Below are 11,627 nucleotides of genomic sequence, written 5' to 3'. Positions count from 1 at the left end.
CTTCTTAATAGGTATTGAGATGAAGGTTTATAACGATTTTGGTGAAGGGTGCCACAACCCCCGATCCAAAGAAAATTTTTAAAAAAGAAACTAAAATGCAAATTTGGGGGGGGGGGTCAAGTTCTTGTTTATTTATTACCTACCTACCTACCTAATTAATTCATATTTCAGAAATATTACATTTCTCTAATAAAAAACTAAAGTTAAGTGAATCAAAGAATTAAAAAACATTAGTTTAAAATTAAAAGTTATTTATCAACAGTATTAGAAATTATAGTTATTAATGAAGTTATTTTAGCAAAAATACAAAAAGTTCAAAGGCGTAATTTGTTAGATTTTTGTTACTCATTTGCCCTAATTTCGGGGCGCCCCCCTAAACATCACCCCCCTCCCTTCTTCCCAAGGTGGAGGGTGGGGGTGGGGGAGCCGCCCAGCGCCCCCAAAGTTTAGATCTGAAGGGGGCCAGGCCCCCCGGCCGCGAGGCCCCAGGGACGGAGGGGGAGAATATTGATTCTACAGAAAAACATAAATCAGAAAATAGGTGGGTTTTCTTTTAGATATTTTTTAAAGTGATATTTTCCAGGTAGGAATTGGGCAATAGCATGTATATTACTCTAGCCCCCAAAGTTAAAAAATATCTTTTACTTATTCGTTGGCTTAACGTTCATTTTGTTGCAATCTAATCTTAGTGGTAATTTTGTGTATCATCATTGGAGATGTATATCAATTTATCGGCCATTGTATTATCCCTTTAGATCTTTGAATATTTCCATTGAACATAATTCATTCCTTTGGTAATAGGTATAGGTTATATAAAAGGTTGTTTAGAACATGTAAATCAATCTTATATTATGTAAGTAGAAGGATGAGTTATAACCTTAGTAAGGATCTAGGGATCGAAAGGGAAAAGACCAGGGTTCCGGAGCCGGGAGCCGTGAGCAGCAACATTTTTGGTGGAGCCGGAGCCGGATCCGGAGCCGTATTTTTCGTTAAAAATGGCTCCGGATCCGGACTAGCTAAAAATGATTTTTTAAAGTAATATTATAATTTGGCAACGGTCTATTTCCATATAATAAACTGAAAAACTATTGTTACTTAACAAATAGACACACAACCTTCTACTTTTATATAGCTTTAATCAAATAAAAGCAAAATGTTTTATATTATTTATTTTATTTTATCAAATTCAATAATGAAAAAAAATTGATATATTAATTTTAAGGTAGGAGCCGGAGCCGGAGCTGGAGCCGGAGCCGCATCAAAATTATACGGCTCCGACACCCTGGATAAGACAATGGCCAATAAATTGATTTACATGCCCAATGATGATATGTAAATTACCCCCTCTGTAATCTGTATATTACAACTAGTGGTAGAAACTTTTGGACATTCAACTTTATAAACCAACCAATCAAAATTCAATGTAAGTCTTCAAAGTTTTTAAGTAAACGAATAAGAAAGTGTTATATTGGGGACTAGTGTAATAAACAGCCTAATATACCCTTTCTCAATGGTGGGGATCATTTAGTTCTTAACTCATAGGTATTACCTAATAATGGCCTGAGTAAGACTTCTGTCCAACTTTTATCTTTTGTAATAAAACCTAAAAGGGTGTGAATTGTCAGTGAAACTTTCTTCTGATTTTTAAAATTAATGATATTATATAATAATTCTGTAATATAAAGTAGTAAGGTTTTCATGTACTTTAATAAGTGAAACACGCAGTTGGCTAAATTAACGATTTTTACCCTTCAACCCTTCAACCCTTTTACCCCTTCCCTTTTCCTCCTACTGGATTAACGAACTGACAAATAAATGAGTTGCATGTTAGCAGGCTAAATTGACAACAAATTTTCCCCTGTCATAATGTCCACACGTATATTCTACATCAATGGCATTCACTTTAAGTATTATTTGCAGAGCTTTATACTTATGGACAAAAATACTTCAGTAGTTTTTATGCTGGTTGTAATAATGGCAGTGCCCCCTAGTCTAATATCTGTTTAAGTTGTTATTCATGCATTCAAAAAAATTGCAAATTAACATTAACAAATTAACAATTTTTTGCAAATATTTAAAAATGTTAATTTCTTAAAGGAATTATTAATTTTTTTGTGATTCTTTTGTCCTAGGTTAGATGTTTCGCCTTAGACTCAATGTCAATAAATCCACAGATATGATAATAGTTATTTCTCGCATCGTATTATAAACGGCTTTCCGCGGATATAGAATGTACAATTATAAGATTAAAACTATTTTTTTTAGCCCCGAGGTGCCGGAGGCACCGGCTAAAAAAACTGGTTTAAATCTTATGATTGTACATTTTTATATTCGTAGAAAGCTGGATATAATACGGTGCTAGACATAGTTTTTTCGTATGGATGAGAACCGGTTCCTATCCACCGGATTCGAATGAATACGAGAAACAAAATTACCACTTTTGTAGATTAAATTATGGTTGAAAAGGTTGGTCACTAAGTTTGAAACTAACTACCTAATCAAAATTCAATAAAAGAAGCCAAATTTTTAGGACAGCGAATAAGATAACGTTGCTACACATTTAACTTTGATTACCATTGTAATTTACAGCCCAATATCCAGTAGGTACCTATCTATCTATTTATATATATTTCTATCTATCTTTATATTTACTAATATGCACAGTCGTGATTGTTCAACCCTAACCGAGCTAAGCGCTGAAAATATCTATCTTCATATCTATCAATATATCTATTTATTTATCTTTATATTTAGGTACAGCCGCGATTTTTCATTCCTAACAGAGCTAAATGCTGAGAATATCTATCTACGTATCTATTTGTGTATCTATGTATCTGATTCTTTATATTTAGGCACAGCCGTGATTGTTCATCCCTAACAGAGCTAAATGCTGAGAATATCTATCTACATATCTATTTGTCTATCTATGTATCTTTATATTTAGGCACAGCCGTGATTGTTCAACCTTAACCGAGCTCAGCGCTGAAAATATCCCCGAAGTTGAAGTTATTTCCTTAATTGAAGACTCAATACCAAGATATAGGCTAAGGTATGCTATTATGTCAATAACGGATACGCCCCTAGAGGCCATCCTCCACTTTAAAATATAGTTTTAATAATGAGGTACCCTCCCCTAAAATAGTTATAAACCTTTCCTGGACCTATGAGAAGCTTCACTGTAAAGGAAACCCATAACGGTTCAGCAGTTAGCAAGATCTTTCGATAAAGACAAGAAAATTTACTACTTTACATAATAGGACATGGACAAATTTGAGTTCAAATAAGCAGATCTTTTAATATTTAATATTATATAAGTTTGTGTCAAATTATTTTAGATTGTCTAGGTAGGTAATTCGCCTAAAATTGGATAAAAATTCGGCAACAGATGGCGATTTTTGCTGCCAAAAATGTAATATCCCTATATAAAAGCAACTGAATGTCTGACTATGTGTACTGAAGGATCTCCCTAACCGCTGAGCCGATTTGATTCTCCTTTCTCCTTTACAGTGTTCTTAGAAAGGTCCTGGGAAAGTTTATAACTATTTTGAGAAAGAGTACCACCATCCTCTCTAGAGAAAACGTCCATAAAAAAATATAAGCACCCCCCTTCCCTCTAAAGATCTCTATAGTGCAACTTGGTTGGTTATAAATTGTCGTAGATGAACAAAACTTGTTGTTTGTATTGAATTGCATAATCAATTACAAAGTCAATCTCTTTGTTTTTTATACTTTCAAGTTAGTTTTTTTTTTAAGTATCGTAGCTAATATATAACTACTAGAGTTGGCTCGATATAATTATCTCCCTATTGGCTAGTTTTCTATATGCATATCTATTTCTCAATAAATCTATTTTCCTCACCCGGCATTACTATCTAAAAGAAAGTAAATATTTAATAATTTAAATGATTTTAAACAGATTTTTTAAATTATATTTTTTTCTTTACATTACCATCACTAAAGGGTTAATGATGCTGATTACAATTTTAGTTTAATATTTGACCACACAAAATGTCGCCACAATCGAATTCTTTTAAAACAGAGTTTTCTTAAATTTATTATATTATAAATTTAAATTTTCTCTTTTATGATTAGAAATTAAATACATCAATATAAGGTAAATAGCTACATGAAATAAAAAAAAGGAATTTATTTTTAATAAAGTAAAATAATGAGTCTTATCGTTCTGGGCAATGAGAGTTTATTATGGATTATTGGAGCACTATGAGTTTTAGTCATATATTCCTTGGAAAACTTGAGCTCGTTTATAGACATTTATTTCCTATATAGATCTGACATGGATCTTGAAGCAAGTAAGCAGGCCGTTTTGTACATGTTAAAAATTGGAAGATTTCATTAAATAAAAGTTATCGCAAATATACTTAGTAAATGATCTGGTTGAACTTAAATCTATAAATGATGTAGAACAATGTCTGTCTTTCCGTTTGAGGTTTAAGATTTCGGTAACTGTTGCTATTTGGGTAATGGAACTCCCCTCCTCATATTATATCTCCCCCGCGTCTTCTATCTCAAAAAAGAATTATTTATTTATTTTAGAATTGATTTTCAATTTATTTGGGGGAAGCTAAACCCATCGAGGGGGAATTTTGAACATTGATATTTTGTACCTACCCATCAAGATCTGAGAAAAGTAACTTATTCAAACTAATGAGAGAATGTCTGTGTTATAAAACCGAGCACGAGTATTATTTACAGTCCAATGTCCCCTCCATCCCTTGTAAAATGTTTCAAGGCATGTTTGTTTCCAACTACTACTTTTATTAGGTACCTAGGTATGTATTTCAATACTCTGCATTCCATCAGGGAGGGAGAAGACAATGGACTTAACAACTTTGGGGACTTATGGTATTTTGATTGGTTGGTTTATTAAGTTGAGTGTCCAAACGTTTCAACCACTGATTGTAATCTACAAAGGGATAATTTTGTTTAACATGATTGGTGATGTATAACAATTTTTCGGCCATTGTCTTATAACTTTAGATCCCTGGCATTTTATACAAGAAATATTATCTCCAAATTTTCGAAACTGTGTACCTAGTCACTTGATTAAAACTATTTTAGAAGGGTTAGGTACAGTACACCCATCATTTATTATTCTTCTCAGGGCTAATCTTGTTAGTGGGGTGGGGATTTATTCCCATAAAATATATGTACAACTTCAAGTATTACTAAACAAATAAATTTATAGTATAGATGTATAACCAGTAGGGATGGCAATCCGTAAAATTTTTGGACCGGATTCGCATTCTTACAAGAATCCGTCCAAAAAATGGCGGATTCCCGCGGATTCCAGATTCATGAAATATTTTAAGATGCTTTTTTTTAAATTAAAAAATTTAAGTGCTACATATGTCCATAAAATTAATGTTCTTGGTGTTCTCTATAAGTCACTTCCGAGAATCGAACCAGATAATAATCTTTGCCTTCAAAAAGGGGGAGTTGAATAAAAAACTCAAGACGCTAATTTTAGCCTACCAATTCAGATTGGATTCCAAAATTGACCAAAAATTGAGCGGATTCCAGATTCTGGATCAGGGGCGTCCAAGCTTTTTTTTTGGGGGGGGGTAAAAAATTTTGGGGGGGGGGTAATTCGTGTTTGGGGGGGGTAAAATTTTTTTTTACCCCCCCCAAAATTTTTACCCCGGGGGTAAAATTTGATTGGGGGGGGTAATTACCCCCCCTAAAGTCTGTTGGGGGGGGGGTAAATACTCCACCCAAATCTGTTGGGGGGGGGTAATTACCCCCCCCAAACTAATTTACCCCGAGGGTAAAATTTTTGGGGGGGTTAATTTAATTATGTAAAAAAAGCACCTACCTAATCTATTAAGTTAATAAGTACTATCCTATGACATAAAGTAGTAAGTAAGGTTTATTTGACTATAGCTTCAGATTTCATTACTTTTAATACTGAGTTCTCCTTTTTAGGAAAGCTTCACATAGATCCCATGATGGTTCCACACTAATATAGGTCAATCCTTTGAGTGGTTTTAGGCTATTTTTCTCCTCCCTTTTTACCCTTTAGAAAACACGAGTTCTTAGATGCTAAGGGCGCCACTACTATTCAAATATATAGTAGTATCTCATTCTTTAGAACATAAAAATACAATAATTAACTCACTAACCAATGAACCAATATGATTATACTTTAAAGTGAAGCGTCTTATAGGTCCTGGTAAGTTTTATAACTAGTTTTGAGACACCCTGACATCCTCCCAAAAGAAATCGCTTATAGAAATTCTTTTTCATTATTTAATGAAATATTTAATTTAGTTAGGTATCTATTTTATGGAATCTTCAGTGCTTTACAATTACATCATAGATCCCCCCCCCAAAAAAAATTTTCAGTAAAATTTTTTTTTCAGAACATTCAATTTGGGGGGGGTAAATACCCCCCCCCCAAAAAAAAATTTTTTAAAGAACATTTATTTTTTTTGGGGGGGGGGGTAATTACCCTCCCCAAAATCGTTTGGGGGGGGGGGGTAAATACCCCCCCCCAAAATCGTTGGGGGTAATTTTTTTTTGGGGGGGGGTATTGTTCAAAAAATTTTGGGGGTGCCAAATGGCCCATTACCCCCCCCCCTTGGACGCCTATGTTCTGGATCCCGGATTGGGATACGGATTGCCAACCCTAATAACCAGGCAACTACCTGTATCCCCCTGTTAAGGACCTTTTTCGTCTGCTAGCAAATTGCTTTCTTCTCTTTTGTAGCGACTTGGCTGTGTTAATATTCCCGACGCTATTCGTTATTTTCAAAGACCCAATTGAAGGTCGGCACAGTGTCTTTAGGAAAGAGATTTATAGTTATCAAACCCCTTCCCCCTCTAGTGTTTTACACTAATATTAAACGTACTTACTTTAGCTAAACTTATAGAAGCTACGCTGAATGAATATAAGAAAAACAATGTAAACTAAATACCTACTTGAAATATTATCCTTTAAATATCAGTTCTAAAGTTCTTTAAAGCAATTGTAACACAGTCGAATATCTACAAGAATATTAAAGGATAAGACAATGAACGATAAAATGATTTATATTCCCATTGATGATAAACAGCACTACAACCTCAAAAATAACTGTTCAACTTGATCAACCCAATCAAAATTCGATAAAGAAACCTACCCAAGGTTTTTGAGCCAACGAATAAGATCGCGTCGCTATAAAACTTTGGGTTTAATATAACTTAGAGTCCAATCTCCCATCCCTCCCTGAAAAATCTACTAAGACTTGTCTATTAGATTTATTATTCTAGATGGTCAACCAGATATAAATAATAATCCGTTCGATATAAAAAATAATTTCTAGTCAAAGACTTTTACTTACACTTGTACATAATGAACCAACCAATCAAAATTCAATTCACAAGTCCCCAAGGTTAGTAAGCCAACGAATAAGAAAACGTTATTATTTGACTTTGGGGACTAGTGTAATATACAACCCAATGTCCTCTCCCTCCCTGGCTTATTGCTGCCCTACAGCTCTCCTGTTATATTGCCTTCTTTTGCTGAACTCTAGAAACTGCGGTCATAATCTTTATGCAATTCTTTTATAGTTCTGGCGTTTCTATGGATATAAGGATATTTAAAAGGGCTAAATAAAGGGATAAGACAATAGCTAATGTTTTGTTGTACGTACATCCACAATGAAGATACTTAAATTATCCCTTTTGTAGATCACAGTTATTGGTAGAAAGTTGAAACGTTTAGTCGTCTTATGATCTTTATGAACCAACCAATTAAAAATCACTAAAAGTCCCCAAAGGTGTTAAGCCAACGAATAAGAAAGAATTGATTATGCTGTTTTTTTTATCGAAAACTTGGATATTAGGGATAAGGGAAGATTTTTTGATGTACATCCATAATGATAATAACAAAATTGTCTCTTCTTTATGTAGATAAAATCAATGGGTTAAAATGCATTAATACTACCTACCTATTTAGTTTTAACCAAATAATCAAGATTTGATAAATAAACCCATATTTTTTTTAACTTTGTTACCAGTATAATTAACAGTCCAATGTCCTTACCCTTTACCATTAGATATTACGATTCAGACCAAAATGGACAGACGAACAGCCTAATCCTTTTTTATTGAATACTATACCTATCAGCGTTTCGGAGCTGGAGCCGGAGCTGGGAGCAGCAACATTTTTGGTGGAGCCGGAGCCGTATTTTTCGTTAAAAACGGCTCCGGCTCCAGATTAGCTAAAAATGATTTTTTTAAAGTAATATAATTTGGCAACGGTCTAATTTCCATATAATAAACTGAAAAACTATTATTACTTAACAAATAGACACACATCCTTCTACTTTTATATAGCTTTAATCAAATAAAAGCAAAATAGGTATTTTATAGGTATTATTTATTTTATTTTATCAAATTCAATAATGAACAAAAATTGATATATTTATTTTAAGGTAGGATCCGGAGCCGGAGCCCCATCAAAATTAAACGGCTCCGAAACGCTTATACCTATATAAATCCTTAAATCTTGAAATTGTAGGATAGTATCAAATTAAAATGGCATCGTCTTTTGAATTCTAAATATGTTAGGAATTAGCCTGGATAAATAAGATGTGCACTTGCTAGCGGTTGCGCCCCTAGAGGCAACATTGGACTGTAAATTATGATGGTACCTACCTAAAGTTTTACAGACACAATGTCCTATTCGTTGAATTAAAAACTTTATCTTGATTGGTTAGTGCAAACCTTTAGTGTACAAACTTTTGCTCATTTAAATTTTTTTTGGGGGTGCAACAATTTATTGTTCATTGTCTTATCTCTTAATACAAAAACACTAAGGGGGGGGGGGGGGAGTTCTGACACATTTGCGTAAACATGGTATATAGGCTTTATCTTTGGACTGAGAGGATAGGTTATTAAAGATAAAATCATTCTTATATGATGAATTTTCCCAAGTTTTAATATTTATCATATAAGAATGATTTTATCTTTAATAACATATCCTCTCAGTCTAAAGATAAAGCCTATATACCATGTTTACGCAAATGTGTCAGAACTTCCCCCCCTCCTCCTTAGCTCCTTTTAGTTTTACTTATTCTTGAGTTTCACCCGCCCCCCCTTCCCCCCCAAAAAATTATTAAAACTATCAACATATTCGCCACCCCCACCACCCCCTCTCTTGAAGTAAAACCTTATAAAATGAAGTAATAATATATGCGCATTTGATTTTTACATAAATACAGGGATCTAAAGGGATAAGACAATGGCCGATAATTGATGTTCATCCCCAATGATTATACATTAAATTACCCCTTCTGAAGATTACAATTAGTGGTTGAAAACTTTGTACACTTAACTTTATTAAAAGTACCCAAGGTTGTTAAGCCAACGAATAAGTAAACGTTATCATAAAACTTTAGGGACGATTGTAATAAACATCCCAATGTCCCCTCCCTCCCTATATAGATCCTTACTTAACCTTTTTTTTCTAATCAAATGTATAATTTAAGATTTACTGAATATATAAAAAGCCTAGGTAGTAATATTTCATTTATTTATTTTGTTATTACTAAAAAGCCCCTAGTAAAAAAAGTATTTTTCTGTTTTTTAAACAAGGAGGGAGGAGACATTAGACCTCCCACAAAAAGGAATTTAGAAATTTGGGGATTTATTGTTAAATCTTGATTGGTTGGTATAAACTAACATTGTCTAAACTTTTCAACTAATAAATTCAAATAACATGAGGGGTTAATTTTGTTTATTATAATTGGGGATATACACCAATTTATTGCCCATTGTCTTATAACTTTAAGCACCTTCCAACAATATAAAAAACATACCTAGGTATTATTTAAAAACATTTTTTATTGAAAATAATCCTTAGAAAAAGAAATTGATACGTATACCTATCACATGTATATTATTTACTAAGTATATTTGCGATAACTTTTATTTAATGAAATCTTCCAATTTTTAACATGTACAAAACGGCCTGCTTAATTGCTTCAAGATCCAAGTCAGATCTATATAGGAAATAAATGTCTATAAACGAGCTCAAGTTTTCCAAGGAATATATGATTAAAACTCATAGTGCTCCAATAATCCATAATAAACTCTCATTGCCCAGAACGATAAGACCCATTATTTTACTTTATTAAAAATAAATTCATTTTTTTAATTTCATGTTGCTATTTACCTTATATTGATGTACTTAATTTCTAATCATAAAAAAGAAAATTTAAATTTATAATATAATAAATTTAAGAAAACTCTGTTTTAAAAGAAATCGATTGTGGCGACATTTTGTGTGGTCAAATATTAAACTAAAATTGTAATCATCATCATTAACCCTTTGGTGATGGTAATGTAAAGGAAAAAATATAATTTAAAAAATCTTTTTAAAATCATTTAAATTATCAAATATTTACTTTCTTTTAGATAGTAATGCCGGGTGAGGAAAATAGATTTATTGAGAAATAGATATGCATATAGAAAACTAGCCAATAGGGAGATAATTATATCGAGCCAACTCTAGTAATTAATATATGTAATACTTGGATATTATTACATATTCTCGCATACCCCGATAAAATATTTCTCAAAGCTGGCTAATTTTACGATACCCCCACCTGATAAATCTGACTTAACCTAAACCCACGGAGGAACGTATTGACCAATATCAGTGGGAGTGGGGACAAAACCGCGACAAACAAAACCGCGACAGGGACAAAACCGCGACATAACAAAACCGCGACAGTGACAAAACCGCGACAGTGACAAAACCGCGACAATAACAAAATTATAACTATGTAGGATTTTTTTTGTAGAAATACATGGCCGCAGCGCTCGGCCCCCTGGCCTGCCTAGCCGCGGGCGCTCGGCCCCCTTGCCCATAACCTAACCTAACCTAAATATTCTAAAAAAAAATTTAAAAAATTTAAAAAAAAATCTACCCACCACCTTTTGTAAAATCCACGAAATTCTAAACTATAAATAAGTTAATGTACATTAAACATTCAAACATATAGGTTAGGTTAGGTTATAGGCAAGGGGGCCGAGCGCCCGCGGCTAGGCAGGCCAGGGGACCGAGCTCTGCGGCCATGACCTTCTAGCATTAAGATTTTTTTTTATTATAGATTTTTTTGCAATGTCGCGGTTTTGTCACTGTCGCGGTTTTGTCACTGTCGCGGTTTTGTCCCTGTCGCGGTTTTGTTATGTCGCGGTTTTGTCCCTGTCGCGGTTTTGTTTGTCGCGGTTTTGTCCCCACTCCATATCTGAGGACTATATTAACAACCTAAATTGACGACAAAAATTGCCTGTCACTATATCCACGTGTTCTATATCTATTAATATTACAAAAAAAGGTAAAGGGAAATAAAAAGGTGTTTATTTAAATATATTATGTATTCATCAAGGATGACAAAGTCCACGGATAATATAAACATTAAAAGAACATGATAAGTATAGATAATATTTAATCATAAGAACTGCAAATTTAAAAAAAAAATATTAATAAATTAGCATTTTTTAACATGTAGTTTTCAAAATACTATTGATTTTGCCCCTAGTATTTTTACTTTGACTTAAGTAGGGAAGGGTTACCCCAAATCTCTTTATAAAAGTTTTATAAAAATTATCTCATGAAA

The 11,627-nt window shown here is 33.3% G+C and overlaps 1 protein-coding gene across 1 annotated transcript in view; it reads left to right on the top strand.

Moving 5' to 3' along the window:
• Positions 1 to 377: 377 nt before the first annotated feature.
• The window catches only part of milt (trafficking kinesin-binding protein milt), a 104,907-nt gene continuing 93,657 nt past the window's right edge, over positions 378 to 11,627 (top strand). Inside the window, exons 1-2 of the mRNA XM_080173244.1 lie at positions 378 to 541; positions 2,945 to 3,049. The gene's annotated coding sequence lies outside the window, so the exon portion shown is untranslated. The remainder of the gene's footprint in view (positions 542 to 2,944; positions 3,050 to 11,627) is intronic.

This window comes from Acartia tonsa, chromosome 10 (assembly GCF_053477335.1).
Source record: "Acartia tonsa isolate MP-2025a chromosome 10, ASM5347733v1, whole genome shotgun sequence".
In the NCBI taxonomy this organism is placed as follows: Eukaryota; Metazoa; Arthropoda; class Copepoda; order Calanoida; family Acartiidae; genus Acartia; species Acartia tonsa.
The sequence above is the reverse complement of the archived record's forward strand: the minus strand, read 5'-3'. Positions and strand labels throughout refer to the sequence as shown.